At 41.1% G+C, this 25,544-nt stretch overlaps 1 protein-coding gene across 1 annotated transcript in view; it reads left to right on the plus strand.

Moving 5' to 3' along the window:
- Positions 1-6: 6 nt before the first annotated feature.
- RERE (arginine-glutamic acid dipeptide (RE) repeats) overlaps positions 7-25,544 on the plus strand; it is a 304,726-nt gene continuing 279,188 nt past the window's right edge. The window contains exon 1 of the mRNA XM_010850194.1: positions 7-286. The gene's annotated coding sequence lies outside the window, so the exon portion shown is untranslated. The remainder of the gene's footprint in view (positions 287-25,544) is intronic.

Raw genomic sequence — 25,544 nt, forward strand, 5'->3', positions numbered from 1 at the left:
CGGGGACCTGAGCCCGCGCCCGGCTGCCCTGCGGCCGCCCTGGCCTCCTTTTGTTTAGCAAGTGCATTTCACGCCCTGAGCCCCCGTCTGTCCCGCCGGTGCCCGCCGGCCTGAGTTTGCGAGGGAGCTCTGCACCGGAGGACGAGGAGGAGGAGAGGAGAGGAGGCCCGAGAGCTCAGCTCCGGCTGCGATCCGCCGCAGGGAAGTGGCCGGCCCCTCTGGCTGCGAGGGGAACGCGGGTCTTGGGCCAGGAAGTTGGACAGCTGCGGGCGCAGGGGCTCTCGAGGTGGGTGGACGCTACTCTGTGGACTTACCCCAGTGTGTGATCGACCCCAGGAAAGGGGAACAGCTCGGGTATTACCGGGAATGGCGGTGGCTTTCCAGGAATCAGGAATAGGTATGGTTGTGTCCCATGGCAGTTCTGTTGGGCTCACTAGTTTGTTTTGTTTTTTTAAATTGTCAAAACTCTAGAAATCTCAATTAAATAAACCAATTAAGAAACTTGTTTAGGGCAGAGAAATACTTCTATTTTTTTTTAAAGGAGTGTGTGTGTGTGTGTATGTGTTCTTTAAAAGGAAAACTGAATATGAACAGTGTGTAATCCAAAAGCCGCTGTTTGATTAGGAACTTTACTGCTGACAGTGGAGCAAATTTAGGTTTAAAAATAAAGTGAATTGGATGGACTTGGTTCTAAAGTAATTTAGGACTGCTTAGGTGACAAAAATAGTTTGTTTCCTGGATCCAAAATACCCTTATTTTACCAGGTTAGCTAAAATAAAATGCAAGGATGGTTTTGAAGAAGATTGGTCTAAGTTTAAACTTATTTTTTTTTCCTCCCCGGGTTTGAGATGATGATTTCCCGACCCCTCCCCTGTTTGCTCAGATCTTGCTCTGTGGTTGAAGCTGGGGAGAGACCTGCTTGACCACTTTTTGTTTGCTGAGAAAGAAACTTGCAGTTGATCCCTTGGGTGTACTCTCTCGGCCTTTCACCTTTCTGGCCCACAGGTGCCTATGCTGTCTTTGGGGTGTTGTTTGGCTGAAGGCCTCCTCTCAATCATATGGCAATTAAAAAAAAAATGGTATGTGAATGAGCACCGAGGCCAGTAGATTAGTTTTCCCCTTTGATATGTGTGTCTGTACTTTAAGTTTGAGCCACCGAGTGCATGTTGAGAACAGAGTTGACAGAGTCCTTAAAATTGTGTGCCCACAATTCTGGCCTTTTCTTACTTTCTTTTTCTTTTTCCTTCCTAGGAGCTCCAAATTTAAAGTAGACATGATTTGAAACCATACAGACTGGAACAATATCCCATGTAAGCCCGTTGATCTGTGGGCAATTATTTCCAGATGCACAACCAAAACTCTCCATTTTTACGTGCGTGTTAGGTTTGGGCTCTGAGAGGCAATTGCCTTTCTGAACATGTGCATTGCCTGGTTAAATAACACAAGGCGGACATTTTAGAGGCTTACCAGCAACTTCGCAGTAGTATGGGAGCTGCAGTTAGAAGCCTTGTGTTTGTTTTTTTCCAACTCTGTAATTTAGTAGTGTTTAAACTATTTTATAAAGATCTCTGGGACCAGTGAAAGGTGGTTTTCAGTCCAGAGCACTTGAGTGCTCATTGTATTCTGGCAGGCCCTGGTGCTTGGCAGGCTGTGCTTGAAATGTTATTTGATCTGGTTGCATGAGAGAATGGACTACGATTACATTTCTGCCTTCCCTGTGGCTGTTGAAAGCGATGCATCAACGAGTCCTGTTCAGTAACATATTTAAAGACTTAACCTACATCCATTCACTCTTAGAAGGTTTCCAGCCAAAGGTCGTTTAGGTTTTTGTCTTGTTTTGTGGTTTTTGCATTTATGAATTGAGGCGAGAGCTGACGTAATGTAGCCGTACCACTTCCTTTGTGTGTGTGTGGGTTTTTATAGCCTATAGGATATGTTCCAGTCTGCGTGGTTGTGATGATTCCTGAATGCTAGAATGTGTATGTATTTTCACATGCAAGTGCCCTGAGCCATGTGCCAATTTATTTTTTAGCTTGTAGGTCTGCTGAGGGGGAGTGCCATGGTGAACCCCGGCCAACTTATCTGGAAGGTCCAGTGAATGGCCTGTGTGTTATGCAGGCTAGCTCTTCATTTTAATTAGTGCAACTGTGTACAGCTGTTGGGTCAGACTGCATTGGTTGCTCCTGCAGGGTAGTTTTATCTTACACTGGAGGTTTTATGGATTTGTCTGGCTGTGTTTCTTAATCCCTCTCCCACCGCCACTGTGCTTGCTTTTAAGCAAATGATAGAACAAGACAAGCTTTTGTTTACTCTTGTAATAGTTTATTTGTGAGAGATTTATTTTTGGTTTTGAGGAAATTGGTAAACCATGTAATTTAGCAGTAGGTATTATGTTTACTATGCTTTTCCAAGGTCAAAGGGTTTTGCTTGCTATTGTGTTAGTCTGAGTAGCCAATGGAACCATCCATTTTATAATGACATAGGAAGCCTGCTTTTTTTTAAACTGGGTCTTTGTTTGCTATTCTAGGATTAGTTTGTAAAACTCAGAATAAATGTTAGTTCAGTGGAGATAACATGGCTACAGTGTTTCTCCCTGTCTCTATCTTGTTACACTTACCAAGGGGACTAAGAGAACTTTTGATGCACAGCAGTTCGGCCAGGGACTAGATGATTAACACAAAGATTCAGAAATGTCTCTGTTCAGGGCTGTGTGTGTGGCTACCTGTGTTATTTTTAAATGTGCTTTTGGCTAAGTTACTGGAAAGTATTTACTGTAAGATTGAGTAGCTTTGCATCTCTGGCTTTTCAGGCTGTAAAATAGACTGTGATCTGAATGACATTTTCTTAATGGTTTGGTCTCTTTACTGTCTGCCTTTGTCTTGAAGAAATGCTGACCACCATGGTTTCCAAGAGTGTCTACCATATTTTTAAAATAAGGAGAAAAAGTCAAAAAGCAAAATTGACAAATCTGTTGATATATAAAGCTAATCTGATGCCTTTTCAGTGGCCCATTTTACTGATGGAAGAACATAGGGGATGTGTTGTTGGAGGGATTTGTGGGGATAGTATTGGGGACTGGGGTGTAGTTAACGGAGAAAGGAAGCTGGTTCAGGTTGAGATATTTTTTTAACTCATTGTAGAAATGTGTCCTTCTTAAAATAACCTGAAATGAGAAAAAAGAGTGCAACATCTTCTAGAAAACGTAATAATTTCAATGTAACATCATAAAATGTTTTCCTTAATTAAAAGAAATCAAGACATTTAGATTGGCACCAAAGAGTTCTGAATCAAAGGAAAAATAGAAGTATAGTAAGTATCCTAAATCCAGACAGGTTATTTCAGAAGTTTATTTGTATGTATTTGACCGTATTTTTAAATTCCAAATTTTGATGGTGATTAGCAGGACTGAAGTGACTTAGCAGCAGCAGCAGCATCACCAGAATCTTTTTAATTCTCAATATAGTTGATATACTTACATATTTGTAATGAAAGGTAGACAAGCAGTAGTTAAATTTAATTAGTAGAAAAAAATCAGCATATTCAGATTTTAATGCTGTCACTTGGAAGCGCCACTGGTATAATTAATCAATTTATTCATTATGAGTTGGTGGTAAATAGCTCAACTGTGTTCTAATCTCAGTTCAACCACTCTTTCACTGTGAGACCTAGGATACGTTATCTTTTAGCCTCTTTGTGGGAAAAATGATGTCTACCTCAGAGGGTGTGCAAAATGCTTACGAAGTGCCTACACATGACGACAGCTGGTGCTTAATATAGAGAACACTGTCTATGCTCTAGGTACTGCTTTGGTGGCTAAAGATACAAACTAGATGAAGCCCCTGTTTTCAGCAGCACTTACATTCCAGTAAGGGAAGACCAAACAAAAAGAGGGTGATGATTCACAAAACTTCCAAAGATAACTTCAGGTCATGCCAGTGAGTTTTAGTTTAATATGTTTATTCTTTAAGCCATTGTTTTCTTTTTCCTTGATCAAATTGTTTCTCATACTATTTGATGATATAGCCATTGTTAACAAGTTTTGGTTCATAGGTGGAACAGAGAAGGAGGAAGAAACTTTTTCTGGGAAAGGGAAAAAAAAAGGAAAAAAGAAACAGTGATTTGTCAGTTTAAGCATCCAGTGTAGAAGGGAAATGTTAAATCATGGTCCATCCATACGAAGAAATATTATGCAACCACTAAAAAAATTATCATGATATAAAAATTTAATGTAAAGCTCAGTGGGAAAAAACCATAGATGCCAAACTGTTCTGCAGTGATTCCAGTTATGTGCACATCCACATTTACTCACAGAGGCTAATAAAAAAAATTAGAAATGAATACACCAAACGTTAATAGTGCTCATCCCTGGATGATGGGATTAGGGGTGACTTCATTTCCTTAATATTCTGACTTTGAATGAATTGTTTAATTCTTGCAGGTCTAAATGCCTCTGAGGTACGAGGAAGGATTCCTAAGGCTTAGAGGAGTTGAGCAGTTTGACCAAGGCCTGCAGCTGGTCAGTGGGGAGGTCAGGATTGCAAGCCAGAGACTGAACCTTGTTCTTTCCTTGACCCCGTTTCATCCTATTAGAGGTGACCTCTGTGAAAGGGCTTCCCCTGACATTTCTGCTCACACCCGTGGCCCAACCAACATTGAGAGTTGTTTATGCTACCAGAGGGCCCTCACTGAATCTCACACAGGAGGACCCAGTGCTGAGGTGATGCTGTGCATGAAGTTATTAGAAAGGGAAAGCTGATGTTATGGCAAGAGGAGGAAATGGAAGAACGATTTGAGTGAAAGAGGTCTGAAAGGTAAAGCAATACAAAGGGGATAAAGGGAGGAGGATGGTGCTTCAAAGTGTGTAGGGGGTGACAGTAGAATCACATGTTCTAGGTTTTGGACTAGAGAATGAAAACTGAGAAAACACTATTGAAAAAAAGTACCAACCAATTACATAATCAGGAGTCAGTGGTACTCCTAAGGAGTTTTTGAGCAGAGCAGCCCGGGAGGTGGAGGATGGCCTGCAATGGTGGAAGCTTGTTTGCAGTGGGTAAGGAAATGTTGAGAAGTTTGGTAGCCAGGGAAGGAATCATGGAAGGTGGCTGAAAGAGGTTACAGGTTAATGGCATTAACTGGCTGCTGCATTAAAGAGGTTAATGGCAGTTGTGTCTGTAGGTAAGATTTTATGGTGATTCACATGACATTTCTGTTCAGGTTTTCGCGATAAAATGAGGTTAATGGATGTGAATTGCTTTAGAAATAAGAAAATACTTTGATTTTAGAGGTTTAGCCAGATGTTACTTGTGAAGAGTTTAAAGAATATGGTAGGTAAGTCTGGGGGGACCCTGTATAAAGCTAAAATATTTTTGCCAGTATAGATCAGAAATAATCTCTTGGTTCTAAAGACAAACAATTAGATCTGTTTGTCATGTCTTGTTTCCACAAAGCGAATCAACTTTTGCAGTTGCGGTTGAAAAAAAAGGGTCAGTTTGTATATGACTGTTTCACTGCAGAGGAACAAAATAGAGTTGAATATATTCTGCATTTAAAAATTGCTTAAGTCAAACGCCTCCAGATGGTGTGTGCTGCTGTGTTCACAGCTGTATTTACCTCAAGCTCACCAGATTATCTTCTAATAATTTAAGAAGAGCTGGTTAGAAACAGTGATATTGTCAAGTCTCTGCTGGTTTTGAACCTCAGCAGCAGTAGAAACTTGACCTCTGTGCCTTTAGTAAAATGCCACGTGAAATCACTTCCTTCCTTCCTTTTGCGTTGTTTTCACGATTTCTTCTTGGGCCGATTTATGCTTTGCACAGATACCCTTGTACTTACATATAGCTGCCAACCACCAGGTTCTTTTCATGTGGTCTCAGGGGTGAGATTGGAGAATGGCTTGATTAGCTTTAAAAGATGTTTTTGTTATCTTACTAATAACCTTTTTAATATATTAAATATATACAGTTGAAACTTTTACACATACAGTATGGTGAGCATTCTGTATTTTTTTTGATGTTACCAACCATCACAAAAAAAGACAAAAACTCTTTAATACTCGCATCTACTTCCCAATATAAATGCGTTTTTCTTTTACAAGGATTTAATAAAAGTTATTTTGGAAGAACTCAGATTACTAAGTCTTAATTTTTTTGGCCACACTTCCTACTGTTTGTATGCTTAGTGGAAGAAACAGTTTTCATAAATTAGATGTAAAATGTAGGCAAATAGTTTGAAACATTATCTAGGAATTTTAAATATGTGAGCAGGGATGGTAAGACAGACAAGCACATTTTTTATTAATTGGCCAAAATTATGTAGAAAAACATACCAAGATCAAACCATTTAAACAGTTGTTTTCTCCTTTTGGTTCTAGGTATTACCTGTTACTGTTGTCTTTTTTTGTGTGTGTGGATATCTTCTTATAAGGGCTTCTCTGGTGGCTCAGACAGTAAAGCGTCTGTCTACAATACTGGAGACCCGGGTTCCATCCCTGGGTTGGGAAGATCCCTGGAGAAGGAAATGGCAGTCCACTCCAGTACTATTGCCTAGAAAATCCCATGGACAGAGGAGCCTGGTCAGCTACAGTCCATGGGGTCGCAAAAAGTCGGACACGACTGAGCAACTTCACTTCCCACTTCCCTATCATCTTATAATGAGAAAAATTATGTAGAATACTTTTAACCTAAGTGTATACCCTTTGACTGGGCTTCCTAGGTCGCCCAGTGGTAGAGAATCAGCCTCCCAATGCAGGAGACATGGGTTTGATCCCTAGGTCAGGCAAATCCTCTGGGGAAGGAAATGGCAACCCACTCCAGTATGCTTGTCTGGGAAGTCCTATAGACAGAGGAGCCTGGTGAGGTACGGTCCATGGGGTCACAAACAGTCAGACATGGCTTAGTAACTCAATAACAACATATTCTTTTGACTACCTACCTGGGCAGTATCTCTTTCATGGGCTGTGCTCTTTCCACAGAGCATAATTCTCACATTGAATAGGTAAATAGATAAGGGTAAGTGTTCAGCAATGGAATGTTCACCTTTTTAAAAAACACATTAAATGTGCAGTGAAGGAAGTAGAGCAGTTAGTGTTCACTCTGTGGGGGGAGGGGCAGGAGCAGGGTAAGTTTTGATCTTTGAATGGAAAGGAAGAATAGAAAGTGCTAGAAGAAAGTAACGTCTAAAGCAGTCTCACCTTTTTTGGGGAAAGCTTTCTTCAGTTTTGTGAACAGGCTTAAATTTATTGCATGAACATTTATTATTGGATAAGTAAATATTTTATTTATGTGATATATAAAACACTAAAAATTAAACCACTGTTTAATAAATTAATTAAATCAATAGAATTTATTACAGGGAGCAGTTTAATTTTATAGCAAACTGGAGTGGAAAGTAGAGTCCCCACTTGTACAGTCTCTTTCCACCCTGTTGTCCCTCTTATTAACATCTTGTGTTACTGTGGTACGTAGAGTTGATGACGCAATATTGATACCTTACTGTTAACCAGAAAAGCAAAAGGCAAAGGAGAACGGAAAAGACATATCCAAATGAATACAGAGTTCCAAAGAATAGTAAGGAGAGATAAGAAAACTTTCTTAAGTGAACAATGCAAAGAAATAGAGGAAAACAATAGAATGGGAAAGACTAGAGATCTCTTCAAGAAAATTAGAGATACCAAGGGGACATTTCATGCAAAGATGGGCACAATAAAGGACAAAAACTGTAAGGACCTAACAGAAGCAGAAGAGATTAAGAAGAAGTGGCAAGAATACACAGAACTGTACAAAACAAGGTCTTAATGACCAGATAACCACGGTGGTGTGGTCACTCACCTAGGGTCAGACATCCTGGAGTGTGAAGTCAAGTGGGCCTTAGGAAGCATCATTATGAACAAAGCTAGTGGAGGTGATGGAATTCCAGCTAAGCTATTTCAAATCCTAAAAAATGATGCTGTGAAAGTGCTGCACTCAATATGCCAAGAATTTGGAAAGCTCAGCAGTGGCCACAGGACTGAAAAAGGTCAGGTGTTCATTCCAATCCCAAAGAAAGGCAATGCCAAAGAATGTTCAAACTACCGCACCATTTCTCATTTCACATGCTAGCAAGGTAATACTCAAAATCCTTCAAGCTGGCCTTCAACAGTACGTGAACCAAGAACTTTCACATGTACAAGGTAGATTTAGAAAAGGCAGAGGAACCAGAGATCAAACTGCCAACATCTAGTGGATCATAGAAAAACCAAGAGGATTCCAGAAAAACATCTACTTGTGCTTCATTGACTACACTAAAGCCTTTGACTGTGTGGATCACAACAAAACGTGGAACCTCTTGGTTACCTGTGTTCCTCATTTGGCAAAAGATTTCATTTTACGGAGAGAAAGAGATACTTAGACTTTTTAAAAATAAACTCATTCTGGCCTAAGGTCCATATTTGCTTTTGGTGGTGGTTCAGTCGTTAGTGGTGTCCAGCTCTTTGCGGGGCCATGCGGCACACCGTGTTCCTCTGTCCTCCACTGTCTCCTGGCGTTTTCTTACACCGTGCTCCTCTGTCCTCCACTGTCTCCTGGCGTTTTCTTAAGTTCACATCTATTGAGCCTTATTTGCTAGATACTTATAAAAGTAAAGATTTACATTAGTTATTGCATGACCATTTATCGAGTGATCAGAGTACTCAGAGATGAGGACTGTTTGATCTTGCCTTTGTATAGTCAGTGGGGTCGCACAGAGACGGACCAAACTGAGCGACTTTCACGTAGATTTTGACTTTTGGAGGTTATAAATTGCAGCAGTGAATATTGAAGGGTTTTACTATTAGGTAAATACTGCACACTTCTGAAACAAGGTTAGAATTACTTCCCAGGTATGGTTTATTTAGAATATTTTTGCCTTTGCATCTGTCCAGTAGTTACTTACTGGAGACGAACATCAGCCTAACTGTGCCCTGCGTCTCCCCACAGCCTTGGTGTTGAAGATGATTTGAATAGGTTCTCCTGGGGGTTACGCGGATCATTCATTCCTTTGTCAAGGGTTCTTAACTTGGAGACTCCGTTGAGTATTGGTGTAAGCTGTGCTTTTTCCTGCAGAGCAGAGCTGTGAACATTTGCCTGCATGTCCACAGTACACAGTTGCAGGTCATTTATGGAGCTCCTGCAGCCTGTCCATAGATGGGAGCTCATTTAGGAACTCCTCTTCTAGGGAGCCTTAAGTCTCTGTTTAAATTACCAAGAATCCTGTGTATTTTTTATTTGGGGTAGATTTGCTTTACTTGAATAGAGTGATGTGAGTTCCTTGACCTGTCTGGAGCCTGTGGAATTGCTGTTTGTGTGTCCTGAATGGTTTATCCAGGGCTTCCTGAGGGTGCTAGTGGCCATGGCAGACTGCTGTCTCTATGAGGACACAGAGGAGAGCCTTTTCTCAGCTCTCAGTTCCAGAAGGAACTGACCTCCTCCTGAGCCTGTGGTTTGTTTCTGACTTCCGGATTTAGAATCCTGTGACGAATCAAGTTTCTTCTGAGGTATCTGCTTATAAAATGTTGTCTACATCTAACAAAAGGCATAAATGAACCGAACATCTTTTTCATGGTTTCATTTTCTCAGTCCCCCCTCTCCCCCTTCGATTTTCCTTTGTCCCTAAAAAGAGACAAACAATACAGTAGTGTACGGTTAGCATCCAGGCTCTGCACCCCACGTAATCCCTAAGACCTGCAGTGTGGCCTGAGGGAGCCGGTGTCAGCCCTGTGTGCTCAGAGTCCCCTTCTAATAAGTGTTCCTACTTTGTGTGGCTGCCATGAAGGTGATACCAGAGTACGTAGAGCAGTAACTGGTCCAGGTAAATGCTGACTACATTTTAGCTACTTAGTTATGCATCTAGTTCCCTCATCTATTTAAAATTTTATATTGTATAAATATCAGTAAACTGCCTTAAGTAAGCCCTTTTGAAAGTAAGCCATGTTTTACACTCCCCTGAAGATTTGTATCTGTATAAATAGACATTTTATGTATTTTTATATAAAATTTATACAAAGGTTTAATTTCTGCCTGAAGACAGTCATTAAGCATGTAATGGAGGAGAGTGAATTAGCGACTGAACAACAGAGGAGAGTGCTAGGGGCTGAATTGTGTTCTCTCCAATTTCCGATGGGCTTCCTAGGTGGCACTAGTGGCAAAGAGTCTGCCTGCCAATGCGGGGAGCCGTGAGATGCCGATTTGATCCCTGGGTCAGGAAAATTCCCTGAAGGAGGAAATGGCACTCCACTCCAGTGTTCTTGCTGGGAGAATCCCACGGACAGAGGAGCCTGGCAGACTACAGTCCGCGGGGTTGCAAAGAGTCGAACACAACTGAGCGTTTGAGTACACACACCCAAATTTCATATGCTTATCCTAACCCACAATATTTTGGTATTTGAAAGTGAAGCTTTGGGAGGTAATCAGGTTTAGATGGGAGAAGGCGATGGAACCCCACTCCAGTACTCTTGCCTGGAAACTCCCATGGACGGAGGAGCCTGGTGGGCTGCTGTCTATGGGGTCGCACAGAGTCGGACACGACTGAGCGACCTCACTTTCACTTTTCACTTTCATGCATTGGAGAAGGAAATGGCAACCCGCTCCAGTGTTCTTGCCTGGAGAATCCCAGGGACGGGGGAGCATCGTGGGCTGCCGTCTGTGGGGTCATACAGAGTTGGACACGACTGAAGCGACAGCAGCAGCAGCAGGTTTAGATGAGGTCATGTGGGTGGGGCCTTATGATGGGAATAGTGTCCATGTCTGAAGAGAAAGAGTGCGACGTCTCGCCCTGTCATGTGAGGGCACAATGAGAAGGTGGGAGACTGAGTGAACTGAGTTGGGAACTTTGGATTTCCAGTCCCCAGAACTGGGTGAAATACATTACTTTTTTTAAGCTACCCAATCTGTGGTATTCTGACATAGCGCTTGAGCAGACTAAAACACAGAGTAAATTTCATACATGAAGAGTAGAAGATGATCATTAGCTTGTCACAGAGACAGCTTTTTGAGAGGGAAATGGGGATGATGCTTCTGTTTGCAGAAGGCTTTACCCCTACTGGCTAGCCTTCCTGACCTCTGGTTGGTTCTCACAATACCTTTAGAAGGCAGCAGAGCAGATGCTGGCTTCTCATGTGAGAGAGCCAGGTCAGGAGAAGTCCGCTGAGCTGCTCCTGTTCACAGTGTCCATTTTGGAAGTTCCCGAGCCTCTTTAATAGCCTTGTTTTCTGACTTCTATATCTATTGTTTTTTCCATGAACACCTTAATATTGTCAGTTGTCTTATAATTCTTTTGCTTAGAAGAATATAACCTTTACTTTTAGTCTTTACAGGGATATTATTTTCAAAGTGGGGAGTTTTCCTGCTTTTTACATTTCAACTTGAGAATTTTTGAAACATCAGTGGTGAAGTAGTTGAATTTATTTATCTTTACTGTCTTTTCAGGGAGAAAAGTAGAATTTATAAGTTCTTTGTTTGGCCTGCTGGTTAGATTTGAAGTATAAAATTCCTGTGTTAGCTCTAAGAAATGTGATATTACCTGAATTCATACTTAGCACATTTTATTCTTCTATAGGTCTACATATAGGTTTGCTTTTTAGTCTTGCTGTGAGATTCTAATATGTAGGAGTTATTTGGGGCTATCCATAGTCAAAAGATTGCTGTTTGTTTTGGTCAAGGTGCTTTCAGTATGTCTTGATCAAAGGGGTGAAACAGGAGGGTTAGAACCTAAAACTTTAATTAGTTAAAAGTGGAAAAAAAAAAAAAAGTGGGGGGAAACCCTCTACTCCAAACTTCCACCCAGACTCTGTCCTTCATTCTGAATAAGTTCTGAATCCCTGAAAATATTTATGAACCGTCAGAATATACTGTATTTGCTCCATTTCCCGTTAAATTTTAACAAAGTAGAATTAAAAAGCACAAAATTTTACTTCCTGGTGATAAAGTGATTCATGTGAGATCAAAAAGTTGGAATAGATTAAAAAAAATTGAGATAAAATTTCCTTACCAGATCTATTAAAAAACTGTACAAGTTAATGGTTTTTAGTGTATTTGCAGTCTCGTACCAGTTTCACTGGTGACTTCACCTGCATTGCAGGAGACGCATGTTTGATCCCTGGGTTGGAAGATCCCCTGGAGAAGGAAATGTCAGCTCGCTCCAGTATTCTTGCCTGGGAAATCCCATGGACAGAGGAGTCTGGTGGGCTACACTTCATGGGGTTGCAAAAGAGTGGGACACGACTTAGTGGCTAAACAGCAACAGCAGCATCATAATATAACTAGGAATAGGTTTTATATGGCAGTTTCTGATGATTAATTGAATGTTCCTAGATAATCTTTTATGTGTAAATTTGTTCTGTGAATAAGAATATAACTTATCTATATGATTTAGTATTACAGTATATAATTGGCTTAAGGCATTCAGACCCATCTCTTGTTTATACTGGTCTGACACAAGGGAATTAACTTCAGCCCAAGGTTATTAAATCCTTCAGTGACTGATGACTCCTTTCAAGGGGATGATAAGCAGTTATGAATATAATGTGAAAAGAGTTGTAGTCTCTTTTAACATATTATCTGGAGAAATTGCAACTTTCCCAGAGCTTTGTTTCTACATTTGATGTGCCCAAAATATGTTTATACATTTTCTATCTCGAGCAATTTGTGTTCGTTAGTAGAAAGGCTGCTGGCGGGTGTTTCTTAGATTATGGGACTTTCTTCATGCTGTTTCCCAGTTAGTTCATGAAAATCAAGTGGGCCCTTAAGGCTGCTTTTTTCCTCTCCTAGTCCATTCACTTGCCTGCTGTCCTAGCTGATTGTTTCATGCTTCTTCCCTGTCTTAATGCTGGGTTTTCTGCTTCCGTGAGATGAACCAAACCAGTCCAAAGAGGACTTCTGCTGACACCACCACCTCTCAGGCCCAGCTTACAGCACAAACCTTGCCTTCCCCACTGCCCAGAGATAGAGCATCCATCTTCTCCCTCACATAGTCATTTTCTGTCTCTCACATCATGCATGTTTTGAACTCTGTTGGATCATAGAGATTTTCTGCTTTTCTCCCACCTTAAGACAAATACAAAATCATAATCTTCCCCTCCTTTGACCCCAGTGCCCTTATTTCTCTGCTCTGCCTTGCAGCAAAACATCCCAACATGAGTTTTCTGCACTCAAGGTCCCCAGCTCTCCTCACCTCTCTTAAATCCGTCACCCACCATTCCAGGGAAACTGCTCCGAAACATTGACATGCCCTTGGCACTGCCTGTTCCCTGTCCCCAGATATCTGTGTGTTCTTCCTTTCGCGTGTCAGTGAGGCCTACCTTGACCCTCCGTCTCTGTTTCCCTTGCCCTGCTGTTTTTTCCCTCTAGACTGTCCTCCTCTTATATACTATATATGTGTTTATTTTCATTACTTATTCCTTGTTCTTCCCACTAGAATGTAAAGTACTGAAGGGCAGGGATTTTAACTGTGCAATTTACTGATTTGTCCCTGGCACCTAGAACAGTAACTGAAAAGAATAGATGTCAGTTTTCTGCACTGTGCTCTAGGACTTATGGCTCTAAGAATTATCTAAATGAAAATAACTAAAATTTTATCGCTAGTCCAGGTCTACTCAGCTGCTTTCTTCATAAATGAATATAACTAAAATTTTATCTCTCAGTTCAGTTGCTCAGTCGTGTCCGACTCTTTGCGACCCCATGAATCGCAGCACGCCAGGCCTCCCTGTCCATCACCAACTCCCGGACTTCACTGAGACTCACGTCCATCGAGTCAGTGATGCTATCCAGCCATCTCATCCTCTGTCGTCCCCTTCTCCTCCTGCCCCCAATCCCTCCCAGCATCAGAGTCTTTTCCAATGAGTCAACTCTTCGCATGAGATGGCCAAAGTACTGGAGTTTCAGCTTTAGCATCATTCCTTCCAAAGAAATCCCAGGGCTGATCTCCTTCAGAATGGACTGGTTGGATCTCCTTGCAGTCCAAGGGACTCTCAAGAGTCTTCTCCAACACCACAATTCAAAAGCATCAATTGTTCGGCGCTCAGCTTTCTTCTCAGTCCAACTCTCACATCCATACATGACCACAGGAAAAACCATAGCCTTGACTAGACGGACCTTTGTTGGCAAAGTAATGTCTCTGCTTTTCAATATGTTATCTAGGTTGGTCATAAGTTTCCTTCCAAGGAGTAAGCGTCTTTTAATTTCATGGCTGCAGTCACCATCTGCAGTGATTTTGGAGCCCCAAAAAATAAAGTCTGATACTGTTTCCCCATCTGTTTTCCATGAAGTGATGGGACCAGATGCCATGATCTTCGTTTTCTGAATGTTGAGCTTTAAGCCAGCTTTTTCTCCACTTTCACTTTCATTAAGAGGCTTTTTAGTTCCTCTTCACTTTCTGCCATTAGGGTGGTGTCATCTGCATATCTGAGGTTATTGATATTTCTCCCGGCAATCCTGATTCCAGCTTGTGTTTATTCCAGTCCAGCGTTTCTCATGATGTATTCTGCATATAAGTTAAATAAGCAGGGTGACAATATACAGCCTTGATGTACTCCTTTTCCTATTTGGAACCAATCTGTTGTTCCATGTCCAGTTCTAACTGTTGCTTCCTGACCTGCATACTGATTTCTCAAGAGGCAGGTCAGGTGGTCTGGTATTCCCATCTCTTTCAGAATTTCCCACAGTTTGTTGTGATCCACACAGTCAAAGGCTTTGGCGTAGTCAATAAAACAGAAATAGATGTTTTTCTGGAACTCTCTTGCTTTTTCCATGATCCAGTGGATGTTGGCAATTTGATCTCTTGTTCCTCTGCCTTTTCTAAAACCAGCTTGAACATCAGGAAGTTCACACTTCACGTATTGCTGAAGCCTGGCTTGGAGAATTTTGAGCATTACTTTACTAGCATGTGAGATGAGTACAATTGTGTGGTAGTTTGAACATTCTTTGGCATTGCCTTTCTTTGGGATTGGAATGAAAACTGACCTTTTCCAGTCCTGTGGCCACTGCTGAGTTTTCCAAATTTGCTGGCATATTGAGTGCAGCACTTTCACAGCATCATCTTTCAGGATTTGAAATGGCTCCATTGGAATTCCATCACCTCCACTAGCTTTGTTCGTAGTGATGCTTAATTTTATCTCTGGTCCAGGTCTACTCAGCTGCTTTCTTCATACGTCCATTTTGGTATCCACTAAGCATCTAAAACTTAACACGCCCAAATGGAACTTCTGACGTTTCCCCGTACCCCACACATAGGGACTTCAGAGCCGATGTGGCACTAGTGGTAAAGACCGTGCTTGGTAGTGCAGGGGTCGCAAGAGACCTGGGTTTGATCCCTGGGTCAGGAAGATCTCCTAGAGGAGGGCATAGCAACCCATCCCAATATTCTTGCCTGGAGAATCCCATGGACAGAGGAGCCCGGCGGGCTACAGGCCATAGAGTTGCAAAGAGTCAGACAGGACTTAAGTGACTTAGCACACACACCCCACACATAGCTGTGGGGTTTGTTCTTCAGTTGGTAGGATCTTACTTATCACCTCTTTTCTTTGGTTGTTTAGTTTCATCTGGCACTTTTAAAACAGTTACATTTTTAAAAATATTGAAAGAAATTTAAAACAGCGATGTAGCAATGAAGTCAGTGTTCATTACTCGATTTATTAATTTAACCAATGACTCCCCCCCCCGCCCCGCCACAATGTTCCATAGAACCGTTAGTTTTTTGATGTTTGATACTTGGAAATATGGTTTTAGCTTTCAAAGTAAAGAAGTAAGAATACTTGTTACTGAAAGTTTGATTTATAATTGCAATCTGCTTAACAAATATAAAATACCTTTTTAGAAAACTTTTCCAAGTGTAGTGGGTAAAACTACTGAATCAGGAAATGTGTACTTAGAAGTTCCTCTCAGGGAGAACCAAATCAGTCCTCTTAAGATCCAAACTTGAAACTTGTTTTAGAAAGAACACAGAGTTAATGAAATCTCTTTTGTAAATGTTGATCGGTCTTATAGCGTCATAAATAACGAGACTGATTTCTTCCAGTTGGACTTCAGTTGGCAATTACATTCACTGTCTATCAGCAAATCATGAGATTTCTTGCCTATGAAACTCTTTAAAAGAATTTTATCCTTGCAGAAAATGGTATGTTGATAGTTTACAGGACAGTGCCCGGGCACTGTAAGCAGACCTTGTTAGGTGTAAAAATTATGATTTGTTTAATAGTACTATATTCATATTTGCCTTATTATTGCATTTCCCTCAATGATAAAGATCAAAGAAACTCACAATAACGTTTTCTGTTTTTTTTTTTGGAACAAGTAAAGGAGCCGAACAATCATTTTTGGCTAATTTAGTGCAGTGGTGGTGTCATAAAGAGAATCGGATTGTGATCAGACTATGCCAAGATAACCCAGTACATCAGGAAAAATTTGGTTGACATTAGATAGATGGGAAAAGGAGAAGGAATTTGCCTGAAGTTTTTACTTTTTAATGATGGAGTTTCCTTTTTACATCCAGTGCATTGATGTGGGATCTGTTTTTAATAGTCATAGAGAAAGAATCCTTGATTTACAGGTCTGGTAACATACGTTTCCTTTCTCTGTGACCCTAAAATACTCTCAACTTAATCCTCAGCATACTGAGGTGGGATCATAATTCCCATTTAACAAAGGAGAAAAATAGCTGAGAGGTCAAGTCATCTTACTCACTGCCCCTCAGTATTTGGTTTGATTTCCATGTCTTTATCTTCTAAGATTAAAATCAAATCTAAATATATTGATGTGCAGTTTTTGCTTAACTCAATTATTAAGTTCAGTTTCCTTTAACTTCTGTAATACTCATTTAAAAAATTGATTAAAAAGTTTTTCTGATTTTCATAGCATTAGAAACAGTATATTAAAATTTATTGAGAAGCTAAAAGCTGAATTTGTTAGATATATCAATTGGGATCTGAAGAGGATTACCTTAGGAATGGGCTTTAATCAAAAAATGATTGCTTAAATGGAATCCATCAGTGAATTATATATTGTAACTCAGGAGATCAGCTCTATATTTGGACTAGTGAAGGGGCTTCTAATTCAGCTTTGCTTTTTATGCAGTTTGTCTTTGCTCACTGGCATTGCAGGAGGAGAGGTTCTGTGTATAGCCCTTGTCATAATGGGCAGGTAAGACTGCAGGGCATAAGATTGTGGCTCCTCCTGAGACAGTCAAGCACTTTTGAACTTAGGTATTGCTTAGTTTATCATTCTTGTTTGTTTTTTTAAATTTCCTAGTTAAAATATAGTGTTTTATTGTTGTAAATCTGACACTTAGTGCTAATATAGCATTGTTTTCTTTTTTCCTTAAAAAATTTTTTATTGGGGTACAGATGAGTTCAGTTCAGTCGCTCAGTCGTGTCCAACTCTTTGCGACACCATGATTCGCAGCACACCAGGCCTCCCTGTCCATCACCAACTCCCGGAGTTCACTCGAACTCACGTCCATCCAGTTGGTGATGCCATCCAGCCATCTCATCCTCTGTCGTCCCCTTCTCCTCCTGTCCCCAATCCCTCCCAGCATCAGGATCTTTTCCAGTGAGTCAACTCTTCGCATGAGATGGCCAAAGTATTGGAGTTTCAGCTTTAGCATCAGTCCTTCCAATGAACACCCAGGACTGATCTCCTTTAGGATGGACTGGTTGGATCTCCTTGCAGTCCAAGGGACTCTCAAGAGTCTTCTCCAACACCACAGTTCAAAAGCATCAATTCTTCAGCGCTCAGCTTTTTTCACAGTCCACCTCTCACATCCATACATGACTACTGGAAAAACCATAGCCTTGACTAGGTGGACCTTTGTTAGCAAAGTAATGTCTCTGCTTTTGAATATGCTGTCTAGGTTAGTCATAACTTTCTTCCAAGGAGTAAGCATATTTTAATTTCATGGCTGCAATCACCATCTGCAGTGGTTTTGGAGCCCCCCAAAATAAACTCTGACACTGTTTCCACTGTTTCCCCATCTATTTCCCATGAAGTGATGGGACCAGATGCCATGATCTTTGTTTTCTGAATGTTGAGCTTTAGGCCAACTTTTTCACTCTCCACTTTCACTTTCATCAAGAGGCTTTTTAGTTCCTCTTCACTTTTTGCCATAAGGGTGGTGTCATCTGCATATCTGAGGTTATTGATATTTCTCCCGGCATTCTTGATTCCGGCTTGTGCTTCTCCAGCCCAGCGTTTCTCATGATGTACTCTGCATCTAAGTTAAATAAGCAGGGTGACAATATACAGCCTTGACATACTCCTTTTCCTGTTTGGAACCAGTGTGTTGTTCCATGTCCAGTTCTAACTGTTGCTTCCTGACTTGCATATAGGTTTCTCAAGACGCAGGTCAGGTGGTCTGGTGTTCCCATCTCTTTCAGAATTTTCCACAGTTTGTTATGATCCACACAGTCAAAGGCTTTGGCATAGTCAATAAAGCAGAAATAGATGTTTTTCTGGAACTCTCTTGCTTTTTTGAGGATCCAACTAGCCAATCTGATCACACAGACCACAGCCTTGTCTAACTCAGTGAAACTAAGCCATGCCTTGTGGGGCCACCCAAGACGGGTGGGCCATGGTAGAGAGGTCTGACGAAATGTTGTCCCCTGTAGAAGGGAATGGCAAACCACTTCAGTATTCTTGCCTTGAGAACCCCATGAACAGTATGAAGAGGCAAAATGATAGGATACTGAAAGAGGAACTCCCCAGGTCGGTAGGTGCCCAATATGCTACAGGAGATCAGTGGAGAAATAATTCCAGAAAGAATGAAGGGAAGGAGCCAAAGCAAAAACAATACCCAGTCGTGGATGTGACTGGTGATAGAAGCAAGGTCCAATGTTGTAAAGAGGAACCTGGAATTGCACAGGAACCTGGAATGTTAGGTCCATGAATCAAGGCAAATTGGAAGTGGTCAAACAGGAGATGGCAAGAGTGAATGTTGACATTCTAGGAATCAGTGAACTAAAATGGACTGGAATGGGTGAATTTAACTCTGATGACCATTATATCTACTACTGGGCAGGGATCCCTTAGAAGAAATGGAGTAGCCATCACTGTCAACAAAAGACTCCAAAGTGTAGTACTTGGATGTAATCTCAAAAATGACAGAATGATCTCTGTTTGTTTCCAAAGCAAACCATTCAGTATCACAGTGATCCACGTCTATGCCCCAACCAGTAACCCTGAAGAAGCTGAAGTTAAAGGGTTCTATGAAGACCTACAAGACCTTTTAGAACTAACACCCCAAAATGTCCTTTTCATTATAGGGTACTGAAATGCAAAAGTAGGAAGTCAAGAAACACCTGGAGTAACAGGTGAATTTGGCCTTGGAGTATGAAATGAACAGGGCAAAGGCTAATAAACAGATGATTTACAGTGTTGTAAAAAAAATTTTTTTTTGAGGTAGAGGGGCTCATTGCCTGGCACGTGGGATCTTAGTTCCATGTCTAGCGGGAGAACCCATGCCCTCTGCAATGGAAGTGCAGAATCTTCTACTGTCAGGGAAGTTCTTAATATATACAGTTTGACAGGTGATTTTATAAGGTTGTGTATTTTCAGCGTTAATTCCACCATGTGACAGGATTGAGGGTTTTTTGTTTATGTCTAGGACATTATTAAAGTGAGACATGGTTTCTTGTTTCATGACACTGCCGTGATGATACTGGCTTTTCTTGCAAACGTCTGTAATTAAAGAAGATGAAGTTTTAATATTCCTAATGTATTATTTGATGGTTTGATTCATTGAAAGTGCACTTCATCACTGAAGTATGCTTTAAAGACTTTTGGCACTCTTTGAACCATGAAAAAATATAAGTTCTTTAGCATGACTCTCAGTGGACATTTTATTTATATCTATCTTTTATTACTAAGATCCTGCAAGGGCAGTTGTAAAAAGCTAAAAATAGTATTTTAAACGTTTTAAATGGTATTGTTAATTTAGCCTGAAGGAGGGCCTATGGCATAAACTGTTTTGGTTTTTTTTGGCCATGCACTGGCAGGATTAATCAATACCACAGGTATCTTTTTCTAAGCTTTCATCTCATATAGTGGAAGGTTGCATAGCCACCGCCAGGAGGGACCCCAAGGCCACCTCTTCACCGTCTTCTTGTTCACTGAACAAAAAGAGTCCTTTGTTTTTTAATTAAGAGTAGGTTTAATAACTCCATAGAGTTATAGTTGTGATTAAAAAAATCAGATATGCAATACATTTTGTTTTTATTTTCTGGCATAAATGAGTATTTTTTGTTTTATACCTTTGTAAATAACCTTTGCTGGTTTTCTGTCAAAAACGGCACCAGTAACTCTGGGGATTGGTTTTCCCTGAGGCCATCTACAGCACATGGTTTATAGCACACTTCAGTGTGTGTTACTGAAGAGGTTTGTGGAAAGGTATTTTTTCCCCCTCTTTTTCCCTTTATAGCAGGGTTCAGCAGTTTAATTTCTCTAGACCTTAATGTAGAATCATTAGATATGAGCAGTGACCTTTGGTGCCACACTGTAGGAGAGAATTAGGGGAAACGTGCAGAACAAGCCTGAAGAGACACATAGAAAAAGGGACAGCAAGGGGGCTGAGGTGCATAAGAGGGGCTTACATGCTCAGTCAAGTCTGACTCTTTGCGACCCTATGGACTGTAGCCCACCAGGCTCCTCTGTCCATGGAATTCTCCAGGCAAAATACTGGAGTGGGTTGCTATTCCCTTTTTCAGGGGATCGTCCCAACCCAGGGATGGAACCTGGGTCTCCTGCGGCTCCTGCTTTGGCAGGAGGGTTCTTTACCACTGTGCCGCCCCTTGGGAAGCTGCACAAGAGGGATATTTAGTTGTAAAACATGTGGTGTGTTGAAGGGTTGCCACGGGGCCTCTTTGGGCCCCCATATCACTGTCTGTCTGAATGTTCAAGCTTCAGTGTTCTTAATCCTACAGGTTTTGGGTCCCTAAAGTGAAAGGGTTAGTCACTCAATCAGTTGTGTCTGACTCTTTGCGACACCACAGACTTAAAATATTGTTAATTTGTAACATCTGTTGCATTTGGTTTACAAAGTCATTCAGTTGATGTTTGCTGAATTTTATAGTTGTATTTATTTTTTGTTCTTTAAGGTGAAGAATTTTAAGGTAAAGAAAGTGAGGTTCAGAGTTGGTGCATAATAGAGCCTCACTTCTGGTTGGCATCTTTGGGCTTCTGCAATGCTCATTCTACCACATCATAGCACTGAGAAGTTTTATTTCCCACTTTTTAAGAATTTATTTTTTCCTTTAAAAATTTTTTGGCTGCACTGGGTCTTCATTGCTTTTGTGCAGGCTTTCTCTAGTTGTAGTGAGCGGGGCTTCTCTTGTTGCAGAGCACAGGGTCTAGGGTGCCAGGGCTTCAGTAGTTGAGGCAGCTGGAGTCTAGCACACACAGGCTTCAGTAGTTTTGGTGAACAGGTTTAGCTGCTCTGCAGCCTGTGAAATTTTCTGGGACTGGGAATTGCCTGCATTGGCAGGTGGATTTTTCACCACAGTGCCACCAGAGAAGTCCCTATTTCCCACTTTCAAATATGTTGTCTTCCTGAGACTCAGATTCTTGATTTCTCTTTGAATTAAGGCATGTGAAAAAATCTCTCATCATTCTAATAAACTTTTGGTTAACAAAACCTGACTGAGGCTGGTGTACCTATGAAGCATACATCATTACTTGTGTCTATAATTACTTGTGTCTATAATTTTTGTTCTAGGTTATATTGTAAGAGTCAGCATTTTTCTTAAATAATCATTTGCTTGCTTCACGTTCCTGGATATAGAGACATTAGTGAGTTAGTATACTGTTCTCTTTGTTTTATAGGTAGCATTAATTGTCATCATCTATATATTAGAAGGCTTATTGTCAATAAATAGTGTACATTTTGATCTCAATGAAACCAGGAAATACATTCATAAGACGCAACATGGCACAATCGTTTAGAGAATCCTTGACAGATTATACTCAATTGGACAGATTATTGAAATCCATACCAAAACAAAAATGTACATAGGGAAGTTGCATTTAAACACTGACCTCCCCCGCTGCCCCCAAACAGCTTAAGGAGCAAGGTTAAAGGCTGTGCATTTGATAGTGAAATTTGTTTTGAAATATGAGGAATTTCTTATATTCCATAAATGATGTAAGGGAAGTGAGATGTAATTTACTTGCTGTTATTAGTTGTGCAATTACAAAGAATACAGCGCCTGACTGTAGACAGTCCTGTTCAGTTCAGTGGCTCAGTCAGGTCCGACTTTTTGCGACCCCATGGACTGTGGCACGCCGGGATTCCCTGTCCATCACCAGATCCTGGAGCTTGCTCAGACTTGTGTACCTTGAGTTGGTGACGGCATCCAACCACCTCATCTTCTGTCGTCCCCTTCTCCTCCTGCCATCAATCTTTCCCAGCATCAGGGTCTTTTCCAATGAGTCCGTTCTTTGCATCAGGTGGCCAAAGTATTGGAACTTCAGCTTCAGCATCAGTCCTTCCAGTGAGTATTCAGGACTGATTTCTTTTAGACTTGACTGGTTTGATCTCCTGTAGTGTAGTGAAAGGAACAAGGCCCTGTTTCACACATGAATAAACAGACTTAATCTCACCACGTGACAGAGTCACAGAAACAAGGGACAGCCTGGGGGTGAGGAAGGAAGACTTCAAGCAGAAGTCTCTGTCCCTGAGGTAGAATAGTTTAGGATTCAGAGTAACTGAGATTTGTGATCCAGATAAGCCCCCAGTCTCATTAGACTCAGCATGATTGTGCTAAAATGAGACTGGAGTATACGAAAGTATTTTTGGTGCAGAATTTATTGTACTGAAGTGCCTACTTTTCAAACCTAGAACAATTTGAGTTATTGTATTTGTCCAGACCTCTCAATATGAATATTCAGTCAATTCAGTCAATTCAGTTCAGTCGTTCAGTCGTTTCTGAGTCTTTGTGATCCCATGGACTGCAGCAGGCTAGGCTTCCCTGTCCATCATCAACTCCCGGAGCTTGCTCAAACTCATGTCCTTTGAGTCGGTGATGCCATCCAACCATCTCATCCTCTGTTGTCCCCTTCTTCTCCTGCCTTCAATCTTTCCCAGCATCAGGGTCTTTTCCAGTGAGTCGGTTCTTTGCACCAGGTTGCCAAAGTGTTGGAGTTTCAGCTTCAGCATCAGTCCTTCCAATGAATATTCAGGACTGATTTCCTTTAGGATGGACTGGTTGGATCTCCTTGCAGTCCAAGGGACTCTCTAGAGTCTTCTCCAATACCACAGTTCAAAAGCATCAATTCTTCGGTGCTCAGCTTTATAGTCCAACTCTCACATCCATACATGAGTACTTGAAAAACCATAGCTTTGGCTAGACGGACCTTTGTTAGCAAAGTAATGAATATTGGGATGTGAAAAAATGTTTCCTCTTCCATTCCTGGTCTGCTTCCTTAATGGTACCCTTAAAATTTCCACTGTGCCTGTCTTTTTTTTCCCTGGAGTCTGTGAAAATCTACTTCTGTCTGTGCTGGTCTTATAGTGTAGATAAATTCTGTTTTATTTTCTTGATTTACTAGAAGGCCTGTTATACAGAACCTTGAGTGTTATCCAATCTCAAATTTTGTTTGGTAGCACATTTTAATTTCTGGCTGAACTTAGGTATTAATGATTTTAGGTTTCACTTCCCATTTTATATTTACAGGGGAAGTAGAATAATGTATAGAGAATGATTAAGCTCTGTAAATATTTGTACTTTCCACAGTGCTAGGTTCTAAAGTCAAATATTTGTTATAGAAATTAAAGCTTAGCTAAAGAATCAGCTATTTTACCTTTTTAAGATGGATAAGATGTGGTTTCCAAACCTTCATTTTCAAAGTACCTGACAGAAATATTAAGGAAAGACTCCCTGGTTACCATGAATAATTTAGTGTATGAACAGTGAATCTATGAGATACTTCTAATTTATTCCTTTTATGTAAAATTCATTTCTGGTTTGGTTTGAAAGTGCTTGCACATTCTAGGAGCTGTTGGAGAGGAGTGTCACTTATTGTGGGTTGGATCTCATTTCACTCCTCCTCCTCCTCCTCCTCCTCCTCCTCTCCCTGCTCTTTTCTTTCTGGATGGTTTCTGTTTGCTTCTTTGTAGGTTAGAAATGACAAATAGTTTTAAAAGCCCAGGAAACGTGTTTCTAGAGACCTCCCCTCCCTGTTTTTAGCATTTCTGTCTGTGAAGTGAAGTGAAAGTCACGTGAAGTAAAGTTCAGTCATGTCTGATTCTTTGCAACCCCATGGACTTCTTCAGGCCAGAATACTTGGTAGCCTTTCCCTTCTCCAGCGGGTGGATCTTCCAGAGCCAGGAATGCAGAACCGAGTTCTCCTGCCTTGCAGGCAGATTCTTTACTAGTTGAGCTACCATTTCTGTCTGTACTTTTAATTATTTTATGATGACTTTTCCGATTTCCATTTTCTCATTTGTTCTGCATGATTTCCTATTTCCTTTCTCAGGTGTTTGAGCTATTGGTAATTTTCTCCTATGTTTATACCATTTGTAGCAGATATAATTTTTTCTTGCTTCTCTTGATTGTATTCCTGCAAAGTTGACCCATGTTAGTAGGAAGCAGTTTTGTTCTTCTATTTACCGGTTTCCTTTTCCTGTGTTAAAGTGTTTGCAATTCCTGATCTGGACTGGATGTGAACTAAAAATGTGTTCTCTCACTTCTAAATAGGTAAGGTTTATCACACCCAGGTGGGGAAATGAGATGGTATAATTTTGTCTTTTCCTTTTATCCTGCTGAGTTCTTTCCCCTTCCCCCAAGGATCCATTTAAGCATAGATGCTTTATTTCAGTCTTTCTTTGTTTTTAACCTTGAAGTCTATCATGCCTCAAGATCTAAAATTTTCAGAATCCTCATCCTGGTTCCCCACTTTTCTGTTATCCATAGGACTTAATGTCATTGTTTTGGAATTGCTCCTTGTTGTCAGAGTCCTTCTGGAAACATTTTCTCTGGAATCCTTTGCATTCAAGCCAGAATTCCCTTGGGGAGAAGTTGCTCCCACCACCCTACTTTTGTCTGCTTTCTTAGATTCCTAAGTGCTTTCCTTGGGAAGGAATAATTGTTCTCATTTTGGCCTCCTTTCCTGGGGCTTCCCAGGTGCTGCTAGTGGTAAAGAACCCGCTTGCCAGTACAGGCAGGCTTAAGAGATGCGGGTTCGATCCTTGGGTGAGGAAGGTCCCCTGGAGAAGAGCATGGCAACCCACTCCAGGATTCTTGCCTGGAGAATCCCATGGACAGAGGAGCCTGCAGGGCTACAGTTCATAGTCGGACACGTCTGAAGTGACCTAGCACTCACACACATGCATGGCTGATGGCTGACCTTCCCCCAGAGATCACTGATACCTGGGACTCACAGGATGGAAGGAAGTGCCCCAGAGAAACACAGCTCATACATTCGCTCACATTACTTTTTTTTCCTTCCTTTTTTTGGGTAATGAAATAGTAACCAAAAACCCAGAATGATCATCAGTGAACAAGTTTACCTAGCCTTCCCTACTGCCCCTCTCCCCCAGGTCTGTAGGAAAAG

This window comes from Bison bison, unplaced genomic scaffold, assembly GCF_000754665.1.
Source record: "Bison bison bison isolate TAMUID 2011002044 unplaced genomic scaffold, Bison_UMD1.0 scf7180017864289, whole genome shotgun sequence".
NCBI lineage: Eukaryota > Metazoa > Chordata > Mammalia > Artiodactyla > Bovidae > Bison > Bison bison.